Here is a 5705-nt window from a genome sequence, read left to right on the forward strand (position 1 = left end):
GGTACAAAGTGGGCCCTCGGTTAAAGGACCTTTTCCTCTCTTTCCTGAAAGTGGCTTCAGGGATGGTCCAGTTCCTGCCTGTGCCCCCTCAGTCCCTGGAGCAGGCCTGGAGGTGCTCTGCTCCATTCCTCCTTGACTGAAGCTTAGACAGTAGCCCCCTTGGTACCAGCGCCTCCTCTGGCCTTGGGTATCTGGGGTGAATTGGGAGGCCTGCGTCTCTGTGTGAACAGTGCTCTGTTGTGGTAAGGTGCTTACATCCCCTCTCTACGTTCCCTCTGAGAAACAGGAGAGTGCTGCCCACCCATCCGGGGCCCAGGCAATGTGTAGACGTGTGGGCTTTCTGACCTGGTCACGATGGAGTGTGACACTCTCTCCCCACCGCTTCCTCACACAGCCAGCTGGGTGCTGAGTGAGGCCTCAGCTACGCACCCCAGAGACAGCACAGAGCAGAGTTAGGCAGAGCCCCAGTGGGCCCTGGCCCCTCTCCCAGTGTATGACCCTGGAAAATCATTTTCTCTTTTGAACTTCAGCTTTCTGCTCTCTTCTTAATGGTCTCCAACATCTCTTCTGGCTCCTGATCTAGGAGGCTGAGATATGGGAAAGAAACGGAGTGGCCACCTCGCCGTCACAAACCCATTTCCTGGATCCAGAGCGGCCTTCCTGCCGAAATTCAGACCCTGTCACTGCTCCTCTGCGAAATCTTAGGAGCTCAGGACACAGTCCATCCTCCCCAGAATCACCGGTCTTTGCACAGCACCTGGGTCTTCGTCGGTTCATTCATTCACTCGGCCTGTATTCATTGAGCGCCTTCTGTGTGACAGCCCCGTGCTGAGACATGGGGACACAGTAGGAGCAAGGGCAACCCGCTCCCTGTTGCTGGCAGTCTAGAAGTGGAGACAAGAAATGAACAAATGGTAATTACAAAGCACAGTAAGTGCTATTAAAAGTTCTGTGAAAGATGAAATTGAGGAGCGGGTGAGCAGTCAAGGAAGAATATCACATTTCCTCATCTAGGCCCCAGACTTCTTGAGTGAGTCATTATTTCACAAGAAAACTTGCCATGAAGGAGAGAGGAGAGAAAGGTGACCGGTGAAGGGCAGAGGCAGAAGGGAGAGAGGAGAAAGGGGACTGGCGTAAGGAGCTGAACGGGGCGTTGTATGCTAACACAGTATTTGTAAAGCTCTGATAACTCTCTAAACCGAACTGTTTATCTGGGAAGGGAGGAGGCACTTCAGTGTATGTAAAAATTTCCCAAGAAACCCAGCTAGACCCTCTAACTTCCTGAAAATCATCCAGGCTTAAGGAGCATAAGTGGGTGGTTGAGCAAAAGGGACACCCAAGAAATGCTGCTTCTAACCAAGGGAACTGAAGGAACACGTGTTCCAAGCAGGAACCTTGAAAGGAAAGAATACCCCACCCCACGCAAAAAGAAAAAGGAAAAGTGACAGGTCTGGAAAAACTGTCAAGTAGATGGCTTGTCTTCTGCTTCTAGTCCCCTTTCCCCTTGTTACTGGTCCTTTCTCCCTACAGTATTTTTAGTCGGCATGCAGCACTCTTAGAAGAAAGCATGTGAGTTACTCATTCACACTGCGGTGCTCATGACTTTGTGTGTTGGCCCCCCTGGAATCATTTGCACCTTAAAATGAGACGGATGGAAGGGTCATTGGTGGAATGTTCCCCAGTCCATGGAGGAGAGATTTAAGTCCTATAAGAGCCCCTCAAATCCGTCAGGGTAATAGGATTTACTTTTTACTTAAGGCTGCCCTTGACAACACCATGTCCTACACACGTGGCAGGTGATTTCTGCCTCCTCCTTTTCAGTCTTCAACCATCAGAACTTCCAAAAAACAGTCCTATCAGGAGGGAGAAGGTAGAGCCCATGTGGTCTGGAATTAGGGCCAAGGATGTGTACCCCAATCGCGGACTTCTGATCCCCTCAGTCCTGGTCTCTGGGCCAAGATCTGCAAGGATGGCAGTGCGCATGAGAATCTGGCACGCCCCTGATGAATGAGGACGGCCCGGTAAACACAATGACAAAGCAGACAGACCCTGCCCCTGTTTTCTAAGCCTCTTTTCATCCCAGGAATGTGTGTTTAAGAGACAAAGCCAAGTGTTTTATCTGCTGTCACTTGATGTCATGGAAAAAGGCCTGGATGTGGACTTTACAGACCCTGGTTGCCTCTCTAGCTCTGTGTGAGCCCAGCTTCCTCAGTACGACAGAGGTACAGCGATTCCCCCAAGTGTGCTTCACGGGGTCTGGTGTTCCTGCACCGCCCCCAGACCTGGAGGGGCTGCGCTTGTTATCAGCCTGAAGGTCCGGAGCTCTGGGGAAGGGCGCGGATGGACGAAAAGTGTTCCAACAGCCGTGTGAAGAGGCTCCTTCGTGAAGCGCAGTGAGGAGGCTGGGCTCCCAGCGGCCCAGCAGCTCCACTACCTTCTGCGTGTCACCAGCAGGCCTTGACACACTCACTTTGCAGAGAGCAGGACTGGCCTGCAGGGCTTGTGTGTGGGTTAAGCTAGGTGAACACGTCGAATCCACTTTGCACAGGTAAAAACTACCTTCAAGTGGAGATAGCCAACCGTGTTCTAGGTTAAATTTCCTCAGGAGCCCTTCAAAACAGACCCATTACATATAAATTTGACTCCACAGAGAACAGAAGTCTCCAAATGCTTATAGTATTCATTTATTTTCTGTGTAAAGTTGAGGCAAGAACTTGAGGACTGATGGGCTCATTTCCCCCTCCGGCAGCCCAACACAGGCTGGCCTAGCCCACAGGGGCCCACCTCCCCCTCTCTGCCCTAGCTCTCCAAGGGGGGGGCCAGGAGAATGACCTCGAACCCCACTAGCACCTCTCCTCTGCCTTGCTCACCAGTCCCCAAACCAGGCTTTGTGCCAAAGGCCACAAATAGCTGTCCTAATAACAGCCACCCTTTACTGAGTGCACACCAGGGGCCAGGCACCCACTAAGCACCTTATTTATTTCAGTTCCAGCCTCAGGACAATCCCCCCAGAAGCTACCTTGCTGTACCTATTTAATGGATGAAGAAGCTGAGTCGAGGAAAGGGTAAGTAATTCGCCCAAGCAACCTGCAGAGGGGCACACCCCATCCCAGAGTGCACTGCTTTCTCTCTTAACCAGATTCCCCGAGGAGCTTTACAGCAGGGCACCCTCTAACACACGTGCACACACTCACGCACCCCGTCTCCTGTGCTCAGCCCTCCACTGTGAATACGCAGTATCAGAGAAGGACCCGGCACAGAGGGGCAAGCACAGACCATATCTTTGAGACTGTCCTTAGGATGGGCACAACCAGCAGAGAGGCGGTTGCTGGGGGCCTAGTAGGACGAGGACGGATGAGCACGTCTGGAGTTTACTATCTGCTCTCAGACGGGACCTTCCCAGCAGGCTGCCCTTTGCTTTAATCCCGCAGTTATCGAGCTCCCACGAAGGGGCTCTGGCGAGGCCTTTACGGGCTGCAGGAGACTCAGAGAACGGACAGCCATGGCCCCTCCCCACCCAGAGCCCGCCAGAGGACACCACAGGTCTCCAAAAAGCCCAGAGCCCAGAGGGACAAGAGTGGCCCACAGCATCCTCACCACCCGCCTCAGCATTTCAGCTCTGACGCAGGCCGGCAGGGTCGAGCCCCAGGCACACAGAGAAAGGCCAGGAACCGTGGCTGGGAACCCACCCCACCGCGGCGCCCTCCGCGGCCCCACTGGAAGGAGGAAAGGGGTGAATTCTCGTGAGAATTCTGATAAATGGGCTCCTCCACCCCTCCCCCTCCCCCAATTAAAGCGAAGCTGTCCGAGCGCCGAGATGCAGAAACCACTTCCAAGCCAGGCATGACATCAACATTTCTGCGATAAGGGGTGGACAATGGGGTGTTAGACTAATAGAAAAACACCGCTGGATAAGGCCGGCTCCTGATACCCAGGCTGATGGGAAATACCATTGTCTGTCCGCTGTCAGCTGAGTCCCGGGGCGACAGGGATTCCAGCGGCCACAGGCCTCGGCCAGGGGGAGGGGTGGCTCGCGGTCGGGCTGGGGGAGGGCGCCACGGGACTGGGGTAGGGGGTACGGGCAGGGGAGCAGGGGAGGGGGAGCGGACAGGGCTGGGAGGGAGGCGCTGGCTCCGGACGCAGAGGGTGCTCTGCGATCTCAGCAGCAACCGGGCGTGGCGACGAGAGACGGCCCACTTCTGCCCCTGCCGAGTGCGTGCGGTTAAGTGTTTCCCCCGCCCTGCCTCAGGTTCCTAGAAGCCGGCGACGCTGCAACAAGTGGAACCTGCTGTTCGCGAGCCTTGGGCCTGCAGCCACGAGGGAAACCCGAGACATAGGCAGAAATGGAAGGCCGTGCACACTTCCGTCCAAGCGTTTGGGACTGTGTTGCTTGACTGTGTCATTGCTCACAGGTGTACTTGATTCATTGAGTCTCAGAATTTTAAAAAAATTGTATCAAAGTAATATGTGCACAGTTTTTATATTTTAAATCAATTTGTTTAAAAGAACGTTTAAAAACAGCAACAAAACTGATTTCCTGCTGTCCTGCTCCCCATCCATCTTCCCATCCTTGCCCCCTGCCTGCTTCTGCTCCCCAGAGGCGATAACCACTGTCAGGTGCTAGTGCCCTCTCTTTCTGAATAATGTGCTTATGCTGCTATGTCTTTATCCATTTTAGACATCTGATGGCTTCTTCATACGGCAAATGAGAACTTAGCAACTTCGCACTGCTCCCCTTTTTACTTTTTTCCTCTCTCATCCTTCCAATATAATTATATTTGAGTAAAGCAATAATCAGGTAGTATTCTGACAATAAAAATATTGCTGTAACCTTGTCTCCTAGATCCTGTGTCCTCTCTTTCTTGATTTACCTCTTTGTCTTGCTGGAACACCTCCTTCAGTACCTTCCTGAGAAAGGGTACATTTTGAATTTGGTAAGGTATTGAATTCTAGGTTAAAAATCATTTTAAAAGGATCGCTCCCTTGTCTTCTAATTTGTGGAAGCTGTCAGACTTCTCAAGACACCATTTCTATTCCAGAGTCTTTGTATGGAACCTTGTCTTGTTTTTTCACTGGGAGCTCTAAGGAACTTCTCTCTCTTCCTGTTGTTGGAACGTTTCATGGCTATATTTCTTAACGTGTCTTTTCATTCATTGTCCTGGACAATCAATCAATAAGCTGTCAATCTGAAAACTCAATTCCTTTAATTCTGGGAAAAATTTGTGTATAGTTTCTTGGCTAATTTCTACTCTTGGCCGTCTTCTCTCTTCCTTCTGTCTAGGCCTTCTATTAATTGGATATTAGACATCCCTTTTTTTTGAGGAAGATTAACCCTGAGCTAACATCTGCTGCCAAGCCTCCTCTTTTTGCTGAGGAAGACTGGCCCTGAGCTAACATCGTGCCCATTTCCCTCTACTTTATATGTAGGATGCCTGCCACGGCATGGCTTGACAAGCAGTGCGTACATCCGCGCCAGGGATCTCAACCAGCGAGCCCGGGGCCACCGAAGCAGAACGTGCAAACTTAACCGCTGCGCCACTGGGCTGCCCCTAGACATCCTAAATTGATAGTCTAAATCTCTTTTATCTCTTTTCTATTTCTTTGTCTTTTTGCTCTACTTTTGGGGAGATTTACTCAACTTTATCTTCATACTCCCCTATAAAATCCTTTCTTTTCCTTCTGTATTTTCATTTTCAAGAGATCTT

The 5705-nt window shown here is 51.4% G+C and overlaps 1 long non-coding RNA gene across 1 annotated transcript; it reads left to right on the forward strand.

The window, feature by feature from the left end:
• The first annotated feature begins 2892 nt into the window (after positions 1–2892).
• LOC103558184 (uncharacterized) lies at positions 2893–4842 on the forward strand. Its single transcript, XR_546669.2, has 2 exons — positions 2893–3065; positions 4250–4842. It is a non-coding gene; the product is annotated as an uncharacterized lncRNA (long non-coding RNA).
• Positions 4843–5705: the final 863 nt, after the last annotated feature.

The sequence above is a fragment of the Equus przewalskii genome, chromosome 2 (assembly GCF_037783145.1).
Source record: "Equus przewalskii isolate Varuska chromosome 2, EquPr2, whole genome shotgun sequence".
NCBI classification, from domain to species: Eukaryota; Metazoa; Chordata; class Mammalia; order Perissodactyla; family Equidae; genus Equus; species Equus przewalskii.